The following is a 24,242-nucleotide window of genomic DNA, read 5'->3' on the forward strand; positions in this document are numbered from 1 at the left end:
CTACTAAGGATTATACAGACACTTGATTAAAACATGCGTCATTAAAACATTCGTGCTTTTGGCAGCGGCGGCAGCATCTGGAAACACGTCTGATTCTGTGTACACTGCTGTTGCAGGCTGTTGCAGTAGCCGCATTGGAGCCGCGTCGGAGCCGTGCTGACTTCCACCGTACCTGAGCATCTTCGGATCTACTGCCTTCTTTCGGGCACTCTTATCGTCAGCGTTTCTCGGCGACGAAATCTGCTCGACCGTGCTTCGCTTCTAGCTTCCCGATTCTGACGGACTCTATTTGCGCAAGTGCAGTTCGACGCCTCGCCTCCTGATATAGTGGGGCGTCTCCCAGTCGGCGGTCTTTTGGCAGCGGCGGCAGCATCTGGAAACACGTCTGATTCTGTGTACACTGCTGTTGCAGGCTGTTGCAGTAGCCGCATTGGAGCCGCGTCGGAGCCGTGCTGACTTCCACCGTACCTGAGCATCTTCAGATCTACTGCCTTCTTGCGGGCACTCTTATCGTCAGCGTTTCTCGGCGACGAAATCTGCTCGGCCGTGCTCCGCTTCTAGCTCCCCGATTCTGACGGACTCTATTTGCGCAAGTGCAGTTCGACGCCTCGCCTCCTGATATAGTGGGGCGTCTCCCAGTCGGCGGTCTTTTGGCAGCGGCGGCAGCATCTGGAAACACGTCTGATTCTGTGTACACTGCTGTTGCAGGCTGTTGCAGTAGCCGCATTGGAGCCGCGTCGGAGCCGTGCTGACTTCCACCGTACCTGAGCATCTTCGGATCTACTGCCTTCTTGCGGGCACTCTTATCGGCAGCGTTTCTCGGCGACGAAATTTGCTCGACCGTGCTTCGCTTCTAGCTTCCCGATTCTGACGGACTCTATTTGCGCAAGCGCAGTTCGACGCATCGCATCCTGATATAGTGGGGCGTCTCCCAGTCGGCGGTCTTTTGGCAGCGGCGGCAGCATCTGGAAACACGTCTGATTCTGTGTACACTGCTGTTGCAGGTTAGTTATCCTTGGTATTCTCTTGTACTGCTGCAATTTTCTCTTATTTAAGCTGTCGCTGCTTCCACTGCTGCCATTGCTGCTATAGAATGATACAACATGCTTAACCAGTAGTTGCTTTGAAGAACTTTCTAGCTCCTGGTTCTTTTTTCTTGTCTGTTTGTGCCTTTATTGCACTATGCCCGACACCTGCTTATCGTGCCACTTACCTGTAGAGGATGAAGGGTCTGTGAAATGTAGCGAGTGTTTACAGATTTACCACTTCGGGAAGTGTGCTGGCCTGCTAGAAAAATCATCCAAATCCAAATCGGAAATGGCAAAGAAGGCGTAGAAGTGCGTGACATGTAAGAGCATGGGCCCTCGGGGTAGTCGCAGTGACGATGAAGTTGACGTACATTTAGTTCTTGCATCGGTAAACGAGAAACTTGAGGGCTGGCCGGCTTTAATAGGAAAAGTAAATAGCATGGAACAGTCGCTTCAGTTCCTATCCCAGAAATTCGATGAATTTGAAGAAAAGATAACTAAGCAAGGCACTGAAATCAAGGGGCTAAGAAAAAGGGTGACAGAACTGGAAGAAAGAGAAAAGGCACATGCATCTGCAAAATGCGACTTTATACGACAGGTGAATGATCTTGAGTTCCGAAGTAGGCGACTGAACTGAATTTCACGGAACTGAACTGAACTGAAGTTCGCGGAATCCCTGTTGTGGAGGGTGAAAACTTGATGATCTCTCTTAATGAAGTCGCTGATAAGCTTAGAGTACCTCAGCTTACAAAGGCTGATATCGTATCCGTGCATCGGCTGCTCGCTAAGCAAGACAAAGTACCAGGAATTATTATCCGCTTCACAAAGCAAGAGACCAGAGACGCGTGGCTAAAAAAGAAGTACACCGTTACTGGCGACAACCCTCAAATTTTCTCTCAGGAAAATCTGACTCGGCACAGCAGGGAGCTTCTACGGGCTACGAAAGAAGCGGCAAGGTAAAGGGGTTATAAGTTTGTTTGGCACGTCAATGGCAAGGTCTTTGTACGGAAGACCGAGGGAGCTCATGCAGTTCACATTAAGGATAAGGTGAACTTGAGGAGCTCTGAACAGTAGAGTTGGTTGCAATACCTGAGGGATGTATGATGAAGTGGAGTTTTACTTACCAAATAATGTGAATGATATTGTAGCAACATTTGCTACAACCTCCATAAAATGTATCCTCCTAAATACGCGATCTGTGAGAAACAATATGTCGGGCTTGGAGGAGCTGATTACCGCATTCTCCTTTCAATTTTAAGGTGTTAAGGGTTTGGTGCCGCGCAAACGACGAACGTCTCCTTTCAATTTTCGTTATCATGCTAAGTGAAACATGGAGCACTTCTGAAAGTGATCTATTTAGGTTGCCTACTTATAATACTTACTATTTAAACAGGTCACACTCTCGAGGGGGTGGTGTAGCGTTAGTGATTGCAGATGACGTTGAATGTCAAATCCTTTATTCTTATACTGTGATTTCACCTGACTATGAAAGATTGTCACTATGCACTGGTAAGCATGTATTTTCTGTGTGCTATCGACCACTGGCTGGTGATATATCGGCGTTTATAAAGTTCTACGATCAATTTCTTGCATATGTGGTTCAAAATTATAATTCCAGAACTTTAATAGCTGGTGGAGATTAGTTAGTGATCGAATAGTTAGTCATCGAATAGTTAGTCATCGAATTCTTTAAATATAAATGGTTATATTACCGAACGGTTTTGTCAACTTAATCTCCACGCCTACTAGGGTTACGCCTCAAGGCCAGTCAACTCTCGATTTATTTATCACTAATTCCTTACAGTCAAACATTAAATCCGGAGTCTTGTTCTATCAGTGACCATTTGCCGGTGTTTGTGTGTTCTGAAACAAGCGGATTAAGAGGAAAAAAGTTCCCACCACTGTCATACCAAATTATTACAGACACAACTCTGAAATCTTTTTGTGATACCCTTTTGACAGTAGATTGGGATTTGATAAATAACCTAACAGATGCCAATGAGGCTTACAATATGTTCATTGATATATTGTCCGCCTATACCACCACAGCTTTCCTTCGAGGACACGTAGGAAAAGTACAAAAACCGGGAAACCATGGGTTACAGCTGATTTACGCGATGAATTGAAAATGAGGGACAAGCTATATCAACATTTCCTCCACACGCGATCAACAGATGACCTTGCCATATTTAGAAAGCATCGAAACAAGTTAACTAAGAAGTTACGGCATGCATGCACAGCATACTACTAATCTTTTCTGGACATCGAAAGTCATAAACAGTCTACTATGGGCGAGGTTGAACCGACTGTTGAATCGTAGTGATTGCCACAAGCCTTTATTGCAGTTACAAATTAATGGCAAAGAATTATCAGGTAATTAACTAGCTGATGCATTTAATATCTTTTTTCACAGATATGGCTAGTACTCACGCTATGACCTGACATGCTAGAAAATATATTTGCACTAACAATGAGAACACTATATATCTTCAGCCCGTCACACCGAATGAAGTTGTGTGAGTTATAAAAACCTTAAACAATAGCAGTAGTTGTGACATTGACGGTTTTCAAGTGCGCCCAAATAAACATGTAGTTGAAATCATTGCCCCAATACTCACCCATATTTTTAACATGTGTTTGGAATCGGCAATTTTTTTCCAGTGAAGATGCAGTCTGTGAAAGTAACTGCTCTATATAAAAAAGGAGATCGTAATGATTGGAGAAATTACAGGCCGGTATCTATCTTACCCATCTTTTCAAAGGTGTTTGAAAAATTTTGCATTCGAGAATGACAAATTTTATTGAAAAACATAGCCTGTAAACACCACACCAGTTTGGTTTTCGTAAGAAAAAGTCAGTCGAGTAAGCATTAGTAGAGCAAAAAGAATATATATTAACAGAGTTTGAAAACAAAGCTATAGTTGTTGGTATTTTCGTAGAGTTTTCTAAGGCCTTTGATTTAGTTGATCATAACATTTTATTGGAAGAATTAAACTATTATGGAATACCAGGACAGGCACTATCTCTCGTCAAATCCTACTTATCTGACCGAACACAAATCGTGAAAATCGACACCTTTACTCCTAACGCTAGAGCTGTCCATTGTGGAGTGCCACAGGAATGTATTTTAGGGACATTGCTTTTTAATATATATCTGAAAGATATCGCCAATACTAACTCTCAGGCAAGGTTTATTATCTACGCGGACGACACGAGTATTTTCTTCACTAGTAATAATATTAATGTTCGTATAGGACAATGCAACAATGCAATAAAATCCTTTGAGGAATGGTCGAGAGTGAATTTAATGAAGATAAATGCAAACAAAACAAAAGCAGTTATATTCAGACCGAAAAACAAGCAAATACCTGAAGCAGCAGAAGCTTGATGTAGGCGATTTTATTTTGCATACTTGAAGAAAAGAGCGCTGTGAAGACGCGGACTAAAAGAGGAACATCTACGACAGACAAGGCGCTAGTTCCAACTAAATGTTTTTTGAAGAAACAGGCTTTTAAATAGATACAACCTACAGTCGGATACAACTTTAGAAAAAAGGGGAGGCCCTGCCCAGATGACCGAAGCGCGACAGCCGATTGCCTCCGCGACTAAAATAGTCCCGCTCGAAACATCGTGCTCCTCAAACGCGTAATTCTCGGCATAAATAAAGACTTTTCTATTTTGATGGCTGGTTTATTAGAGCTCTCATGTGCTACAGCACATGCCGGATAGCGGCAGAAAAATAGCCCCGTGCCTTCCACAACGCTGCCCGTGGTCTGCTCTTTAGGTTCATTGCAAGTGACAAAAATAGAAAGAGCAGCTCTGCAACGCTTTTGTGCTTGTTCACGTGTACGCGGCGTATCTGCTACTCATTTTTCGAGCTTAAAATGAATCAGTTACTATTGAAAAAGTACTTATATAAAACAATGCATTTATCGCGAGCATTACAAACCTGGGGCGAGAATACGGTCGAGGCAGGAAGGTGCAAAAATGCTTCATTCATCGTTTTAAATAAATATTCTTGGTTTTAAATAGCATAAAAAATATATATTTTTTTGGTTTCGTGTTTTCACAATTCCGCAGCACGCATTCTACAGCTTGCGCGTGCAGTGAGAACTGGTCGCATTTCGATGGGGGCGAAATGTGAAAACACCCGTGTACTTAGATTTAGGTGCACGTTAAAGAACCCCAGGTGGTCGAAATTTCCGGAGTCCTCCACTACGGCGTGCCTCAAAATCAGAAAGTGGTTTTGGCACGTAAAACCCCATAATTTAATTTTTAGTGAGAACTGGTGGACAGCAATCAATCGACGGTGCTACACAACGCTCGAACACCGTCGCTAGGCACTCGGCTATCTCACTGCTCACAATAGAGATATTTAGCTTGTCCGGTGTACCGGTAAAACGCAGGCGGGCGGGGCGTTGGGGCAGCAACATGATTACGCCAGTGCCGAAAATTTACGCCAGCAGCGAAGAAAAATGGGCTCGGTTATGCAATATTAACTGTTTCTGTCTGTTTGAGCACTGCGCCACCAGGTGGCTGCACCATGCAGACCACTCACATTTACGCCTCCGCCCCAACCCTAGCCACCGTACTCTAGCTACCGTACCATGCGTTTCACCGGAATATCGGGAAAGCTAAACCTCTCTATTGATAGTTCACGCTAAGTTGACGGCGACAAATCTTTGCGTTGAAGGCTTCTTCTGCAAATAGTTTCTGTTGCGCGCACACTTTTCTGATTTCTCCTGAAAATGGTTTTGCTCCATCACTTCACCCCGTCTGACGAAAAACGCAGTGACACAGTATACGAACACACCCCCTGCTACCCTAGGCACCAGTCTTTGGAAAACTTTCTCGCCCTAACTTCACTCGGGAGCGAAATAAAACATGGAACAAGCACGCAGGATGTGTGTTCGTAGCGGTCGCCGCGGGATCCTGTTTACAGGCAAATCGTAGCGAAGCGCCAGCGATGCTCGCTGCAGTGTTCCTTAGGCGGATCGCGGCTCAGAATAAATGGACGTGGCAGAAATGGCGCATCGTAAGCTCGCAGTAATATTTCCGGCATGGTAGATCATCACAAACAATTATGGAATTCACTCTGACGAGGGGCTGAAGCACACAGCTGACGCTACCTCGCCCTGTTCGAAGCGCGCGCGGCCATCTCCATCGGCGGGGTAACCGGCCGTCTGGCTCATGACGTTTATCCAGAGTGCGCGCCCATTGGTGGATGCTCGTGTGCCTCCGCCTCGGAGGAGTAAATGCCCCCTTTTTTCTAAAGTTGCATCTTACTATAGAATCTCTATAGAATTTAGGGTTCGGGTTTTGCCTTTGTCAACATAGGGCATATCTTGGCCAACTTACAGGGTGCACTGAATAGAAGGTTAACACTGTGCCTTTGCGCAACCTTCTTGAGGTTGTGAGACACCCTGTGCCAATAAAGAATCACATGTACTCCCTTCCTATCAGATGGCTTTTTTGTGTTAGTGCCCTCTCTTGCCTGTTTGATCTTTTGAAGAAGCTTATCGCAGACGCTTGAGATCAAGAGTGAAGGGAAACCGGCTAGGCGTAGCCTTGAAACCTGGTTATTGAAACTGCTTTCTACTTTGTGATTGCAAGACTTATTTAGAGCTTCCTTTAGACAAGTCATTGCAACTCCTCTTTTTACTAGCTTGGAGTGCGCAGTGTCGTATGAAATTAGCTGCCTGTTCATCCTCGGCTGGTATTCGGAACAGACATGGCTGTTCATTAGAGTGAGATTGAGGTCCAGAAAGCGAATGCTGTTATCACAAGGCCTTTCGCACGTGAAGTTTAGAGCCTCCGATGCAAGTATAAATGTGTTAATTGATATTAGTTAATCTTAGTTAGTCTTTGTCACACCAGGTTTCTGGTACGGTCTAGATATAGACTAGAACGAGAGATATTAGAAGCTTTCTACATTGCAAAGGCTGAGGGCACGTGCATTAGCTGCCCTTCACCGACGCTTACCGAAAAAGAGCATTTCTAATGGGATAGAGAGGTCGGGATGTCACGATGGGCCATTCTAGGTTGTATCTATTTAAAAGCCTGTTTCTTCAAAAAACATTTAGTTGGAAGTAGCGCCTTGTCCGCCGTACATGTTCCTCTATTACTCCGCGTCTTCGTAGCGCTCTGTTCTTCAAGTAAGCAAATACCTCTCCGTCAAGACATTGTATTAAACTCAAGGAGCATTGAAATAGTCGAGAGTCTCAAATGTCTGGGTGTCTTCTTTTCAGCGAACATGTCTTGGGACAATCACGTCAAACACGTTCTAAGCAAAATAAGTAGGATAACTGGTGTAGAAGGCCATATGAGATACATTCTTTCCACACGTATTAAACTCTTCCTGTACAATTCACTTTTCCAATCCCATTTAAACTATTGCCAATTAGTATGGGGTAATACAACATCCACCAATCTAGAACATATTCACCTGTTACATATTCACCTGTTACACCTGCGACTACAGACAGCGGATAGAACCATCGATAACATTCCAGAAACTTCCGAAACATGCAGGCGCGTCCTGCGCTGTGCGATAACATTTGTTAGGCGGTGAAACGTCTCACCCAGTGAAGACAAGTACACGTGTCAATATCAATAATACCGAAAAGAAAGAGAATTGGTCCCAGTATGCTACCCTGTGGAACTCCAATTTCAGTAGGCCATGGGTGAGATTTATCGCTTTTTTTTTATTATTGAAATAAATATTAGGAAAGGTTGGTGCCTTTATCGTGGCACCGGCTACTCCTTGTCCCTTGGTAAAGGAACCAAATTTGCGTAAAAAGGGAGAATATCGACATGAAATATGGCACTCAGTAGAACAATGGATGAATTAAAAATATACAGTCCAACAGTACATGAGTCGCAAAGTTCTGGGCATTAGTTCAGTCCACATACGCTTATATAGTCAGACGTTTTGAACAGCCAAAACACACAACACATGTAGTGCACTGCAAGTACAGAACAGATTTATACATATTGCGTAAAAGTTGTGATCACCACATAAACCAATTATGAACCACGAACAACGTTTGTGTTACTCATTTAGCGTATTCGGATCATCTGATACCTAATATTTTCCCAAAATGTTGGTGTCCTCTAAGAACTTTTCAGAGCAAGAAACGCTCTTTTTTGAAGGCCCGCAGTTGGCCATGGGCCAAGTATCGTTTTTAGAGTGAATGGTCTTCTGTCTAATATAAACAAATTAGCTTGCAGTACCGTTCTTTGTGTATCGTATTTCGTGCACTCGACAAGAAGATGGTGCACTTCTTTGTCTGGATGGCCAAAAGAACACTGCGGACTAGAGACACGTTTTATCCTATACAAGAAGTGCTTCGTAAATGCAGTACCAAGACGCAGGCGGTGTACCAATGTTTCAAATTTTCTGTTGTCTCTTAGATTTTCCGGCATTGATAAGTTTATAGATGGGTCTATAAAGTATAACTCCGAGTTTTTAGTTTGCTGATCAAACCAGGTAGTTTTGCTGAGGCGACAAAAAAGCTGTCTCAGGAGCAGACGGACTTCACTACGCAATAGAGGAAGATTGGTTGTCTCCACGTTATTGCGCGCCCGATTCGCAGCTGCGTCCGCTGCAGTATTACCAGGAATATTGTAGGGCCCAGGTATCCACTGGAATGCAATTACGTGGTTCATTGCGCTCGCTTTTGTAAGTTCGTTGAGTGTCTCATACAATAGCAAAGTGTTAAAAGTATTTTTCTTATTGCTCTGTAGTAATGTGAGAGCGGCTTGCGAACCGCTAAAGATAACCCATTTTTGCGAATGTTTTTCTGATGTTATGAAACGCAAAGCACACAGGATTGCAAACAGTTCTGCCACGGTGGAAGATGTCTCTCGGGATAATTTGAATGTTTGCTCTAGCGCTAAATGTGGAATGACGAATGCTGAAGTCCAGGAATTTTATGACACGAACCATCTGTATAAACGTTAATGTAGTGGGGATATAAGGAGTAAATTTGGAAGAGTGCTAGTTGTTGTGCGGCTACTATGAACATGTCTCTCTTAGATATAATACCGTCAACCGATACTTCTATTTTAGGACATGTTAACATCCAGGGAGGGTAACAAACATCCACTTTGCATAATTCAAATCTTGGTAATAATGCTTTATGTTCTCGAATAACATCGTGAATTTTGCTTTTGTTTCTTTCGGTAAGCGCGAGTTTTAATGGATGCTTCTCGTGTTGGGTTAAGATGCGATAAATATTGCGGCATGTTTCAACCGTTCGTATGACTGGCGTCAGGATTGGGGGCTCAATCCCATCGTTCGTGATCTGTTGTCAAGATTGGAGTCCGGCATGAATTCGAAGGTAGCTGGCCCATGCCGTCGTCCAACTTATCCAGGCTGAGGACGTTGATGAAGGGAAGGACTGCTTCTCATCGAGAACGAGGAATATGGGTTTATTTACAGTATTTATATCAGTCTAACATGACTGTTTGAGGAAGTACATGAGTCTAACATGACTGCTTGAGAGAAGTGTCTCAGTCCAACATGACTGCTTAAGAGAAGTGTGTCGAGCATCCGCACAACAGCAGTTTTTAAACACTCGGTCCTCCCGCGATACAAGGTGACGCGAAGGTTCGTTTAGTCATCGCAAACTAGCCGCCTCTCCGCAGGACGGTTTATACACACACATGCACACACACACGTGTTCATGGTCCCAAAGCGACACCACACGAATTTCGTAGAACTCGGAGCCGTTCCGGGTAGCGCGTTGTCTTGCGTCTTGGGCGGTGCGTGGGAAGGAGCCTCCGTCGGTGTTCCCGCGGCAGTTCCCCCGCCCGTAGGAGATCAAGTCCGCGTTGTCGTGTTGCGCACAAAGCCTGCTTCGTCGAACTCCTTCAGTCACAACGCATCCTAGCTGAAGCGATGGAGTGTGGAGGATGCGCGTATTGATACCGACACAAAGTCGACTTAGCCACGCCGTGGCTAGAGGTTGGCGGCGGCATTCCAAGATGAGGTTTTCACCGCTAGCGTAACTGCCTGGCAAACTTGCACTGCAGGTGGCCGTTTTTAACACTGGAAATAGTGGGTGACGGGCTTCTGCAATTGCTAAAGAACTCTAGGTAGCGTGCGGAACCCCAAGACACACTCGCAGCCCTCTTGCCAGCAAACTTTGAAGACGTTCTTCAGAAGTTTGCGATAAACCATGGAGAATAGTTGCCGAGTAAGCAATTCTTTGTTTTATGAGTGCGTTATGAACCTGTAGTAGTGAAGAGACTAATCCCCCCCACGTTGTGCCAGCGAGTCGCCGAAGTACGTTTATTACTGCATTGGTCTGCTTTTCAATTGCGCGGATGTGTGAAGCCCATGTTAGCTGGCGGTCAAGAATAACTCCAAGAAATTTATGCTCTTTCACAAACATCAGTTTTCCCATTAAGCGTAAGTTGGAAATTATTCAGCTGTCGTCTAGTGAAAGGAAGTACGGCTGTCTTTGCGTATGAAAGACTCATGCCTCTTTCTTTTTAAAATGTGTCGATACTATCAAGACCCTCTTGCAGCTTTCTTTGAATGTCATGTATACGAGATCTAGAGGCCCATATGCAGATGTCATCTGCGTGCAGCGAATAGACGGGAGCCTCAGTGGCAAGGCTGCCATGACACAGTTGAATACGGACTGAGAACACTGCCCTGCGGAACGCCCTGCGTGATGCTGTGATAATTACTCTCTCTTTCGATTGTTTCCATAAATATTTTTCTGTCTTTCAAGAAATTTGATACCCATCCAAGTGGTCGACCGTGTAGGCCAAGCGCTAACATGCCAGCAAGGATGTGTATGTGACTTACAGTGTCGAATGCTCGTTGAATGTCTAAAAATACTGCTACTGTCACATTTCCGCAACTATGTTCATGTTCGACGTATGTGGCAATGTCTAATACTGAATCCAATGTACCCTTATTTTGTCGAAAACCGGTCATGTAATTGGAAAACCCATTTGTGTGTTCACACCACCACTGCAGTCGGTGGTCTATCATCTTCCACAGTAGTTTGGAAAAACAGCTTGTGAGACTGACTGGTTGGTAGGAGCCAAGACAAAGGGGAGTCATTCCTGGTTTTAGTACTGGAATTACCTGGGCTAATTTCCATGAATCTGGAAGAGTCTCTCTTATCCAGATATCATTAAATATCTCCAAAAGGGCCATTCTTCCTACTGGACCTAGGTTCTTTAGCATCATATACGTGACACCATCTGGGCCTGCGGTTGTCTTTGTACGGCATGACGTAAGAGCACATTTCAATTCATTTAGACTAAACTCAGTCAAGTTGAGGATGTTGTGACATAAAGCACGCACGAACTTTCTGTTCTGCTAGTGTTGTCGAACTTGTAAGTTGTAGGCAAGTAAACGGAATTCCTGGTCTGGATATAAGTTGACATAATTCGTCAGCAACAGATGTTTCCGGAGTGCTTCGAGCTACGGCAAGGGCTCGGAAGGGATGGCTCTGGGTAACTGGACCACTGAAAGATCGGACAACTGACCATATTCTGGAAACTGGAGTAAACGGAGACAACAACGCACAGTATTCTCGCCACCTTCTCGTACCTAATTTTTGTAAGCGTCTACGCGAAGTTGACCGAACTTTCTGTGCCATCTTGTAGTCATCCAGCGTTGCACTGCGGCGGTGAGCCCGTTCTGCGCGTCTTCCAATTGCTCTTAGACATTCAAATTTCCCCGTCGACTGCAGCGTATTCATTTGGAACAGTGACTTGCTTTGTGCAAATCTCGTAAGACTCACACAATATATTTGCAAAACTTTGAAAGCTCAGATTTTCGCCCAATGAGTTACTTAAATGGTGACGAAAACTTTGTCAATGAGTATATTTTGAGTAGCGCCGGGTCCCCTGACTCCGTATGAGGCGATGTTTTACCAGAATCGGAAAATGATCACTACCGTGCGTTTCTATGTCCGTTGACCATTCAATGCCATCAAGGTCTTGTGAGCAGAGCGTAACATCTATACAGCTTGAGTAACGAAACCCCCGCAAGAACGTTGGAGAGCTGTCATTTAACATGATCAGATTAGTTTTTTTCTGTGGCACACTCTATGATGCTTCCACGGGAATCGTTATATTCACTGCCCCAGATGACGTTATGTGCGTTGAAGTCCCCACAAACCAGCACATGTGAGTTGGCGATACCAAACACTTTCACCAAGCTGTCAACTGATATTTTGCTAGCACATTGTAGATAAAGACTGATCACTGTGACGCTTGTGTTTCTAAAACATATCTTGCATGCTACGAACACCGGTATAATTAAATCGCTCGACTGTATTAAATAGGACGGCAGGTCCTTTCTCACGCATAACATCGCTTTGCTACTTCCAGAAATGCGTGATGATTTATATATAACATAGTTTGAAAGACGAAAGTCATCTCTTACGCCCGCCTCCTGTATACATAAAACAGGAAAGTTATGTTGAGCTAGTTGTTTCCGAAAATAAGCTGACTTATTTCGAAGGCTATTGGCATTCCACTGAAATACGAAAACATTGTTGTAACGATTATTCATTGTAAGCCTGCCGTGGAGCTGTTGGTGGTTGTGAAAGCACCAACGGTTCCATAGAAAGCAGTGCTTTTTGCCTCAGGTAGGTTGTTTGCTTGTGGAATGGCACTTAGAATTGTACGCAGAGCTGTGAATAGCATGGCCAGGGTCATCTGTGCTACGGGTAAAGATGCGTAATCACCAAACGACGCTGAAGCTCCATGCGTGCTCGAAGCAGGTCTCTGAAGAGTTGACTGAGATGGTCGGTTGGATGACTGGTTTGGTTGAGGCGAATGCTGAGGTAGTCGCTCAGATGTTAGATGAGGTTGCTGTGTCAATGGCTGAGGGCGTTGCTGAGAAGGTCGGTGAATTTCACTCGAAGCCTGGTCAAGATGAGTAGCATTCTCTGAAGGTGGATCATGCCGCTCGCTATCAGAACGTTGTCGACCTGAGTGCTTTACAGCTGCAGAATAGCTCATATGGACCCCTTTCTCTATTTCTTTGTTAGGAGTTGGAGGCGCGCATCTTACAACATCAAGGTTGGGTTGGGGCGCATTACGAGGAGGCAGCCTTCCGTATTTTAACTCATGTCTGCGTAACCTTGAGGCAGCTCTGCTCTGAGGGCACCCGGAGTAGGAAGCTGTATGGTTTCCGCCACAGTTGGCACACTTTGGCTGACACACAGACTTGCACTCTGAATGGTTGTGGTCTTCTGAGCATATCTTGCAGTGACGCTGACTGCGGCAGTTCTTCGATAAGTGTCCAAATCTCTGGCAGTTGTAACATCTTAGAGCAGGACCATGATATTCTTCTACGGGGTGACTCGTGAAACCTAAATGCACTCGTTGCGGCATTGGTTTGTCTTCTCTGAAATGGAGGATGACGGTTCTCAGAGGACGTGATTCTACCGCTCCGTCTTCTTGGTGATTGTAGCGTGCCTGACAACGGGTAGATGTCACTCCAAAATCCTTCAGGAAGTCAACCTGTTGTTCTTCCGTATGCTCAACTGGCACATGGCGTATCTTGCCAACATTCTTGGTATAAGACGCCGGAATGAATGGCTTGACTTCCAAACCAGCCACTTCAATCATCGACAGTAGATGTCTTGCAGATGAGACTGAAGTAACGTTGACAGAGAAACTTCCAACTCTATTCACGCGGAAAGACTGCACTTTTTCTTTTGCCGCAGAGACAATTTCCGACGCAGTTCGGTTTGGATTCACTTGCCAGAAGTTGCGTCCTTCCTGTGAAGGACGAAAAACAACTGGAATTCCCTCAGGCCGCTTCTTTTTATACGTTACCAAGGAGAACGGCGTTTCATCGCAGTCTATGTCTTCATCTTCACTTAGATCATAGGTAGATGTTTTGTCGTCGTCAACCAATGGTTTCTTGGCTTCACTTTCGCTTGTCTCAGCCATATTCACTGAAGGTGCGCTGGAAGGTAGGGCAGCGTTGAAAACTAGCGTCGCCGGCTTGATGACATTGGACGCTTGTTGTGGCACTTCAGAGTGCGGCGCCGATTCTGCGGCACTCATGGGCCTAGGAACGCGCTGTCGGGCATATGGCTTGTGCCGGTGTTCTTTGCTGCCTACCGCCGTGGTAGGCGTAGATGCGCTGCGGAGCGCAGCCAAATCACGCGATATAGTGCGCGTAAATGGAGAATACCTTAGTAACTTGCGCTTCGCCGATGATATTGCCTTGCTTAGTAACTCAGGGGACCAACTGCAATGCATGCTCACTGACCTGGAGAGGCAGAGCAGAAGGGTGGGACTAAAAATTAATCTGCAGAAAACTAAAGTAGTGTTTAACAGTCTCGGAAGGGAACGGCAGTTTACGATAGGTAGCGAGGCACTGGAAGTGGTAAGGGAATACATCTACTTAGGACAGGTGGTGACTGCTGATCCAGGTCATGAGAGTGAAATAATCAGAAGAATAAGAATGGGCTGGGGTGCGTTTGGCAGGCATTCGCAGATCATGAACAGCAGGGTGCCATTATACCTCAAGAGAAAAGTGTATAACAGCTGTGTCTTACCAGTACTCACGTACGGGGCAGAAACCTGGAGGCTTACGAAAAGGGTTCTACTTAAATTGAGGACGACACAACGAGCTATGGAAAGAAGAATGATAGGTGTAGCGTTAAGGGATAAGAAAAGAGCAGATTGGGTGAGGGAACAAACGCGCGTTAATGACATCTTAGTTGAAATCAAGAAAAAGAAATGGGCATGGGCAGGCCATGTAATGAGGAGGGAAGATAACCGATGGTCATTAAGGGTTACGGCCTGGATTCCGAGGGAAGGGAAGCGTAGCAGGGGGCGACAGAAAGTTAGGTGGGCAGATGAGATTAGGAAGTTTGGAGGGTCAACATGGCCACAACTAGTACATGACTGGGGTAGTTGAAGTATGGGAGAGGCCTTTGCCCTGCAGTGGGCGTCACCAGGCTGATGATGATGATGAGTGCGCGTCTTTAGCACACAGGAATCCCACGGCATGTCTGTTCTCCCTGGACAACAGTGAAGTCTGAACACAGCACTGATTTTTCGAAGAAAACAGAAAATAACATCTCACCGAAGAAGCAGCGGCCGCTCGGAGGGAATTCTTCTTCTTTCGAGATTTATCTTAATTAGTTCCACGTATTGATGGCATGCACTCAGGTAAGAGTTAAAAAGTTGTAGTGTTGTGCCACGAAACCCATAATGCTCTAACTTATCCATACTCGATGGTTGACTTGATCGATGGCTGTGCTAAAATCCAAGAGTATACCCAATGTCATTACCTTATTCTGAAAATTGTTTAATATTTCTTCCTTCTGGAGCTAGAAGTGCTGTCTCAGTGCAGCGTCCCATTCTGAAATCGAATTCGTAATCTGTTCAGAGGTTATATTTTCCAATAAAACTCTCAATACGAGAATAAATCACTTTCTCGAGTCCCTTAGTGAATTCAGGCAAGATTAACATTGGACGGTAATTACCTAAACAATTTTTGTCACCATTCTTGCAGATTACTGAAACTTTTGCTACCTGCATGGTGTTCGGAAGAATACTCGTCTAAAGAGAGACGTTATATATGTGTGTAAGCGCTGGCGCAAATAAATCTATAACGTATTTGATTGCTTTTATTTCTAGACCATCTAAATCACGGCTACGGCTTTCTTTAAGCTTGTGATACAATGTTGCTACTTCAGGGATGGATGTTGGCAGTAAGTACGTTGTATGGAATAAACTAGGAATATGATTAGTAGCTTCATGGCAGTATATACTAGTTTCAATTTCAACAAACTAATCGGTAAAAAGGTTAGCTAGTTCGTTTCCACCGACCCTTTTGTTATTTATAACAAGGTTGTCAATCGTGGCATCCCCCTTAGTGCTCTTGTTTAATACCTCGTTAATTTTCCTCCACACTTTGGCGCTATCACGCAAGCAATTGTTGTAAAATACACGCTTGTAATATTCGCTTTTTGATATTTTTATATCTTTATTCGACCTATTTCAAAACATTCTAAATTGTTTTAATTTTTCCATGCTACGTGAAAGTAGTCAAAAAGTTTGTTCTTATGCTTAATAAGCTTGATATGTTCATGTGTGATCCATGGTTTACGCAACCTTTTTTGTTTACGGTATGTGCGTAATGGGAAGGGCTCAAAATAATCTTTCTTGAAAATTTTTAGAAATGAGTAAATGAGTAAAAAAAAGTAAATGTTTCCTTCCAGTCTGTTTGAGCGATCTTATCCCTAAAATTTTCTAACGTGATAGAATAATACTTTCCGGTACGTGAGTTCAGGCCACTCCTTTTGTTTCAACGCGCTGTTACGCTGAAGCATACGAAAGTAGGTAAGTGATCACAGATGTCACTGTTTATGACACCAGAGAAAATGTTATTGACATTTTTTTAGTAACGAATAAATCTAGCACAGATGCACTTGAAAGAGTAACGCGTGTTGGCGTTGCTATAATATTGACACGTGTACTTATCTTTATCGGGCGACCACGTTTCGCCGCCTAACAAATCTTATCGCACAGCGCGGGACGCGCTTGCATGTATCCGAAGTTTCTGGAAAGTTATCGGTGCTTCTATCCGCAGTCTGTTGTCGCCCAACCTTGTGTTATCTGATTTATTCGCCTAACGCGAATGCTGTAGAACTTTGTGGAAGGCACGCGGGTCCTAACGATTAGTCTGGAACATTCGATGATTCTGTATAAAAGCCGACGCGCTTGACCCGCTGATCAGATTTTCGACGATCGCCGACTGTGTTCGCCGCTTTCGTTGTGCTATAAGTGTAGCCTGTTTTGTGGGCACAGGTTCGCCCAATAAAATCTAGTTTTGCCTTTCACAGTATCGCCACTGTGTTCTTAACGTCACCACCACGTGACATCTGGTGGAGGTGCTGGGTAAGGCAAAACTAGATTTTATTGGGCGAACCTGTGCCCACAAAACAGGCTACACTTATAGCACAACGAAAGCGGCGTGTTCATGTCCACATGGACATGAACACGTGATAGCTTACGCTAGCCGGTCGTTGTCAAAAGCGGAAGGCAATTATTCTACAACCGAAAAGGAATGCCTCGCCATCGTTTGGGCTACGGCGAAATTTCGCCCTTACCTCTACGGCAGGCCATTCAAAGTGGTCAGCGACCATCACGCGTTGTGTTGGCTAGCTAACTTAAAGGACCCTTCAGGACGGCTGGCGCGGTGGAGCCTCAGACTACAAGAATACGACGTCACTGTAACATACAAGTCCGGAATAAAACACTCAGATGCCGATTGCCTATCACGCGCCCCCATTGACCCACCGCCGCAAGATGACGAGGATGACGACGCCTTCCTTGGCATAATAAGCGCGGAAGACTTCGCCGAACAACAACGAGGGGACCCGGAGCTAAAAGGCCTCGTCGAGTATTTGGAAGGGCACACCGACGTTGTCCCTAGGGCATTTAAGCGTGGATTATCTTCGTTCACGCTTCAAAACAACCTACTCGTGAAGAAGAACTTCTCACCAGTCCGCGCCAGCTACCTTCTTGTTGTACCGTCAGCGCTGCGTCCAGAGATACTGCACGCCCTACACGACGATCCAACCGCTGGGCACCTCGGATTCTCCCGGACGCTGTCGAGAATACAGGAAAGGTATTACTGGCCGCGTCTGACCGCCGACGTCGCCCGTTACGTCAAGACATGCCGAGATTGTCAACGACGCAAGACACCACCGACAAGGCCAGCAGGATTACTACAGCCGATCGAACCTCCTCGCCGACCATTCCAGCAGATTGGGATGGATTTGTTGGGGCCGTTTCCGATGTCAACATCCGGGAATAAGTGGATCGTCGTGGCGACGGACTATCTCACCCGCTTTGCTGAAACTAAAGCTCTACCAAAAGGCAGCGCAGCCGAAGTGGCGAAATTTTTCGTCGAAAACATCCTGCTGCGACATGGCGCCCCAGAAGTCCTCATCACCGACAGAGGAACGGCTTTTACAGCAGAGCTCACCCAAGCCATTCTGCAGTACAGCCAGACAAGCCACAGGAGGACAACTGCCTACCATCCGCAGACGAATGGTCTCACGGAGCGCCTGAACAAGACCCTCGCCGACATGCTAGCAATGTACGTCGACGTCGAACACAAGACGTGGGACGCGGTCCTGCCGTACGTAACCTATGCGTACAACACGGCGGTACAAGAAACAACACAGATCACGCCGTTCAAGCTGGTCTACGGCAGGAACCCGACGACGACGCTCGACGCCATGCTGCCGCACGTCACTGACGAGGAAAATCTTGACGTCGCTAGCTATCTCCAGCGCGCCGAAGAAGCCCGACAGCTCGCCCACCTGCGGATCAAGAACCAGCAGAGGACCGACAGCCGACACTACAACCTCCGACGACGCTTTGTCGAGTACCAGCCCGGTGACCGTGTTTGGGTTTGGACCCCTATACGCCGACGAGGACTGAGCGAGAAGCTCTTGCGTCGCTATTTCGGACCGTACAAGATCATCCGACGTATTGGCGCACTGGACTATGAGGTCGTTCCAGACGGCATTTCGCAGTCACAGCGGCGCCGCTCACGACCTGAAATTGTCCACGTTGTGCGACTCAAGCCGTACCACCAGCGTTAACGAACTTTGGGACTTCGCGTAACTGCCCTTTGGATTTGAATTCTTTTCGTTGTTTTGTTACTTATGTTTAATAAGTGTCCTTTTGTGTTTCGCTCTCGTACATTTGTAGCTTCGGGACGATGCTTTTTAAGAGGGGGGTATTGACACGTGTACTTATCTTTATCGGGCGACCACGTTTCGCCGCCTAACAAATCTTATCGCACAGCGCGGGACGCGCTTGCATGTATCCGAAGTTTCTGGAAAGTTATCGGTGCTTCTATCCGCAGTCTGTTGTCGCCCAACCTTGTGTTATCTGATTTATTCGCCTAACGCGAATGCTGTAGAACTTTGTGGAAGGCACGCGGGTCCTAACGATTAGTCTGGAACATTCGATGATTCTGTATAAAAGCCGACGCGCTTGACCCGCTGATCAGATTTTCGACGATCGCCGACTGTGTTCGCCGCTTTCGTTGTGCTATAAGTGTAGCCTGTTTTGTGGGCACAGGTTCGCCCAATAAAATCTAGTTTTGCCTTTCACAGTATCGCCACTGTGTTCTTAACGTCACCACCACGTGACAATATTATGAAAACCATTACTTTGTAACACAACGAATAAGTCATTCGCCCGGCTCGAGACCTTTTGAACATCAATTTTCATATCACCGCCTATTGTCAGCAACCAGCTATTTTCATTGGCGCAATAAATTAAAGAACCAAAAAAGTTTAAGAACGTGACGAAGTTGCCGCTTGGCGGTCTGTACAGCGCAGCGAACACATTGTTAGTTTTCTTAATACAAATTATTCCAATATCGCCTGTAACGGTGCTAAATTCGTGTAGCATTTCAAAACCTGGTACAGCAACCTGAATGGAGACTCCGCTACCTCTGCAATTTTTACGATTTACAAAGAAATTATTGTAATACGGTAAAATAAAATGATCCGAGTTTTCACCATACCAAGTCTCAGTGAACATGAGTGCATAAAGTCTAACATTGCATGATTCTAAAAGGGTGATAATTTCGTCAAGTTTATACCTAATGGATCTTACGTTTGGATGAAAAAGCTTAAAAAGCTTGTCGGGATTCTCAGATGTGAAAGCACGTATGTCCTGAGGTAGCACACAATAGGTAGCCATGTTTGCACATGCTTGAAAATCGTAGCGCTCGCGCCAAGCATGCGCACTCTTTCCTGTCGCGGTAATCTTGTTCAGATCGCTGTCGCGTTTTATTGCCAGAACGGCTGACGCTTCATCCCGACGGACAAAAATGCCACCTTTTTTGAAACTTCCAGCCATGTTCGCGCTAGCCCGCGACTGCCCGTATCAAGCAATCTCTTCAAAAATTGGCACAGTTGTTTGTTTACAAAAACAGGCGAGTTTGCGTCTGTTTCGGCCGCTCCCAGTGACGCACCCAGGTTTCTGTTCGTAAGTTCTTTTTTTTTGCCTTCTCTAAGACGTTGTCTCGTTTTCGCGCTTTATGAACTGTACAAAAATGTTCTTTGTTTTGTCTTTGGTTGCCACCCTGTGAATTACGTCTATATCGCTGGCGGAGACGGTTTCACTGATGGCCTCACCAATTTTAGCGAGGATATCGGTTAGACACAAGGTTTCTGTAGTGCGAGTACTGCTCCGATTTCACAAGACTGGTTTGACATTCAGCCAGATCCCTCTCCAATGATCGTACTTGCTGCCGGAGCACTTCATTTTCTTTCTTAAGAGAATTGTTCTCGGTCAAGGTAGCATAAAGTCGCTGGTTAGCATCGTCAAGACTTTTACTTATAAAATTCATGCTTTGCTTGATGTCATCAATATCGGCCCAGAGCCCTCTTTCTTCTGCACGCATGTTTCTTTCAAGAGATTTTTTTAAGTTTTTGAATTCGTTTCTTAGCTCACCTTTGAATTCCTGTGGTTCTTTTGAAAGATCCCTAGCCATTTCTAATGACTGCAGCTACGAACAGAAGTGTCAGACATTGTACTCTCCATTCATGGACTTGTTTATAACTGCACTGAAGTTTATCAGATGGCACTAAGCGCCATCAACGCGATTTGTCAATGAGCTGACTTCTTCGACAGTCTCTTACTGGGATGCCTGTACGGCCTGGAAAGCTCTATTCAATGAACTCTGCCCAGCAAAAAGCTCAGTTAGCACTTATTTCTCAGGAGGCCCTGGGTTGGCCTCAATGTCGCCACAAATCAAAAGAATTATAGGAAGAAGTTTGAACCGAACAATAAGGCATTCAAGACAAAGTGGGCAAGGCCGCAGCAGTAAAAACCAATTATCGGCATGATTACAAAAAGTCGGTAAATATCTGCTGACCACAATTACGAAGAATTCCTGAGCACATTGCCCGTTTCGCTACTGCATCACCCACTGGCGTAGAACCGCGTTGGCTGCATATTTAATCCTACGGCAGGATCACGTGAACCGAAGCGAATCCGAAGCTGGTCCCGTGCGTACACTGGGCCTCTTCGATTATCCTGTCCCGGACTGTTCGCAAACCGTCGGCGGTTTTCGGCCTCAATAGACTTGACAGAAGGGCACGTCACAGTCACGTGATCCAGCTGTAGGGGAGTGTTCAAGGTGTGGCGCGAAAGCACAGTAACCGGGAGTAACTAACCCAACTTCACAGCAAATTCATTAGCGTAGTCTCCGAGTTAGTGCAACCTCGGAGGCAACGTGAACAACGCAACCATAACGCTTGCACAGTGGAATTGCAGACTGAGCGCCTGGAACGTGTTCGCAAAGTGCAGTTCACGTTGCGCTCTCGCTTTTCGTGTTAATTAAACGCGTAATTAGGCTAGATATTGCTTGCGAAATTAAAGCGGTATTCCCATACGAACGTAGGCAAGGTTGCAATCATGTCACGTTGCTGTTGAGATTGAGAGCGCCCACCGAGATCCATAAAGCTCGTGAAACCATCTACGGAACGCCCCACGGATGTCTAGAACAGAGGGCACGTACACCGTCAAGTAGTCCTGCAAATCAAAAAGCAAACACTCGAACTTTTCAGCAGAAGGGCTGATCGGCTATGCTTCAACTGCGTACCACCCCAGCTACCAGCGTGAAATAGCAACATGCAATATGATGTGCTTCCTCGCACACAAGTTTCACTCACTTCAAAAGCGAAACCAACATGCTTACTAGACATATAGCGATGAGCATGACAGATCTAGCCAAATGCAGCAAGAAAACAAGCTTGTGTACCTGATCGCTGTACTTCTCTCTAGAAGAAGACGAACACTAAAGCTGCACCCGCATCATGAAAAGCTCGCATGATGGGAAACAAAGTAGTGATGCAACAGACGTGATAGCTTTGTAAATATGCAGGGTGTTTCAGCTTACTTTCGCCAGAGTTTAAAAATATGCCAATGCACTCTAAGACGACGGGACCAAATGTATGTTGCTCACTTTTGTATGTAGTGTGTGAGGCTATTTCTTGTATTTTGCTTAATTACATAAGTAGTCAAGATTAATTAACCAACTTCTGAAGCAACGAAGATAGGCTGAAAGTTCTAATTCGAAAGTTGTAGAGCGCTTTGCAAAATGTCTGATTAGACAGTTTCTAACTTTCTATCTGTTAAGTATTAGTGCTCTTCAGCGGGTACTGTGGGTACCCGCTAAATACAAAGAACTACTATGTGACATACCCATTCGCGTGCCGTGATTGCAGAGCTCCCAAGCTGTCCGGGTTCAAACGAACATAGCATCTAGCAGGGCGTGCTGCCGTTTAAAACGCGGCACTACCATGAAGAAGGCGTTGGCTATGTGATTTACGCCAGCGATGTGCTTCCCTCGCGGCGGTTCACGATAGCGATTAATAGACGTAGCAGCAGCACACCCGGCTAAATGCTAGGTTCGCTTGTGTGCAGAACGCTTGGGAGCATGTCAGGCTGGCATGCCACGTGGTGTTCTTTTATTTATTTCGCAGGCATTCGCAGTAGGCTGAAAAACGCAATTTCTAAATAGATAGAAAGACAGAAACTGTTTATTCGGACGTTTTGCAAACCGCTCTGCAACTTCTTAATTGGAATTATTCTTTCCTAGCTTCATTGCTTCAGAAGTTGGTTAATTAATCTTGACTAATTGCCATCGTCGTCATCAGCCTATATTATGTCCACTGCAGGACGAAGGCCTTTCACTGCGATCTCCAATTACCCCTGTCCTGCGCCAACGAATTCGAGCTAGCGCCTGCGAATTTCTTAATTTCTTCACCCCACCTAGTCTGCTGCCGTCCTCGACTGCGCTTGCCTTGTCTTGGTGCGCATTCTGTAATCCTAAGCGTCCAACAGATATCTAACCTTGCTCATATGACTCATTGACATATTTACGCTAATCAGCGTTTAATAAATTACATTACTGCACATATTTCAATCTATGAATTGTAGATGTGAGTGTGGAAACCACATCGACTTGGAATGAATTCTGAGGAGCACACTGGTTTCAGAATAGGCGCTGTCAAAGTTACGGTAACAATGACCTGTTGTTTAACCTAATTTTTAAGGAAACGCTGTTGTTTCATACACTAAAGCACTAACTACTGGGAATGCGAATGAATTACGTTGGAGACGTTAAAAGTCATCTCCAAATATCTCGAAAGATCTAGAATTGTGCAATCTGCCACAGGCAATAATTATAAATTTGGTGCAGTTAAAAACAAAACATCATGTATATCGGAACATACAATCCGCATTGCAACCGAAATGTGGCATCGGGTCAACATTAGTATGTTGCCTGATGAAATCCAGACACTTGTAAATTACCTTTCTGCTTGTCTATGGTACAAGAGTAATACGAAATGATCTTTTCTGGCAAATAATTAGTTTTCCAATAAGAATTGTCTATTGTTATGGGAACATCACAGGGAAGAACGCCCTCACGCATCGTTCTGTTTACTGTAAAGTTTGCAGTCAGGCATGAAATAGATGGTAGCTGGCCCATGCCGCCGTCCAACTTATCCGTGCTAAAGACGTTGCTAAAAGGAAGGACTGCTTCTCATCGAGAACGAAGAATATGGGTTTATTTACAGTATCTACATAAGGACGTTGCAGTTCATCAGTCTAGCATTACTGTGAGAGAAAGCACACTCATTAGCCGCACAACAGCTGCTTATAAACACTCTGTCCTCCCTAGATCCCCACGTGAGGGAAAAACGGCAGTTGAACTTGCTACAAACATGGAGTGTTCACAGTCATCGTAGCCGACCCGCCTTGGGGAGGGGGGTTTACACACAATTCCGCACAGCTTTCACTGACCACGCCGAGGAGAGTGGGTTCTCGTGGTCACGGTGCTTGACTCAAGCAGGCACTTCTTAATCCCCGAGCAGACCTCGTACAGCGGCCGCCGCGGCTGTCCATTGTCTGGCGTCTTCAAAGGCTCATGAAAAGGCACCGCGAAGCATCTCCTTCCAGGAACTCCCCCTGCTTCAGTCGAACCGTGAAGGCGTTGGCAATTTCACTAACAATAGTTGGTCCGCCGATCGCGTTTAGTCATAGCGGCGCCGAGGGGGTGTTGACGCGGCACATCGTCCCTACGAAACGAGTCACCGTGGGAGGTGGTGAAGGCTTCCACCAGTCTCTTCGGGGAAGCTCGCCACGCTTGCAGCTGCAGCTGGCTGA

The 24,242-nt window shown here is 45.5% G+C and overlaps 1 long non-coding RNA gene across 1 annotated transcript in view; it reads left to right on the top strand.

Annotated features, from left to right (window-relative positions):
- Positions 1-654: 654 nt before the first annotated feature.
- The window catches only part of LOC140213271 (uncharacterized), a 72,562-nt gene continuing 48,974 nt past the window's right edge, over positions 655-24,242 (top strand). The window contains exon 1 of the long non-coding RNA XR_011890230.1: positions 655-1,004. This is a non-coding gene — a long non-coding RNA (uncharacterized lncRNA). The remainder of the gene's footprint in view (positions 1,005-24,242) is intronic.

The sequence above is a fragment of the Dermacentor andersoni genome, chromosome 9 (assembly GCF_023375885.2).
Source record: "Dermacentor andersoni chromosome 9, qqDerAnde1_hic_scaffold, whole genome shotgun sequence".
Lineage (NCBI taxonomy): Eukaryota > Metazoa > Arthropoda > Arachnida > Ixodida > Ixodidae > Dermacentor > Dermacentor andersoni.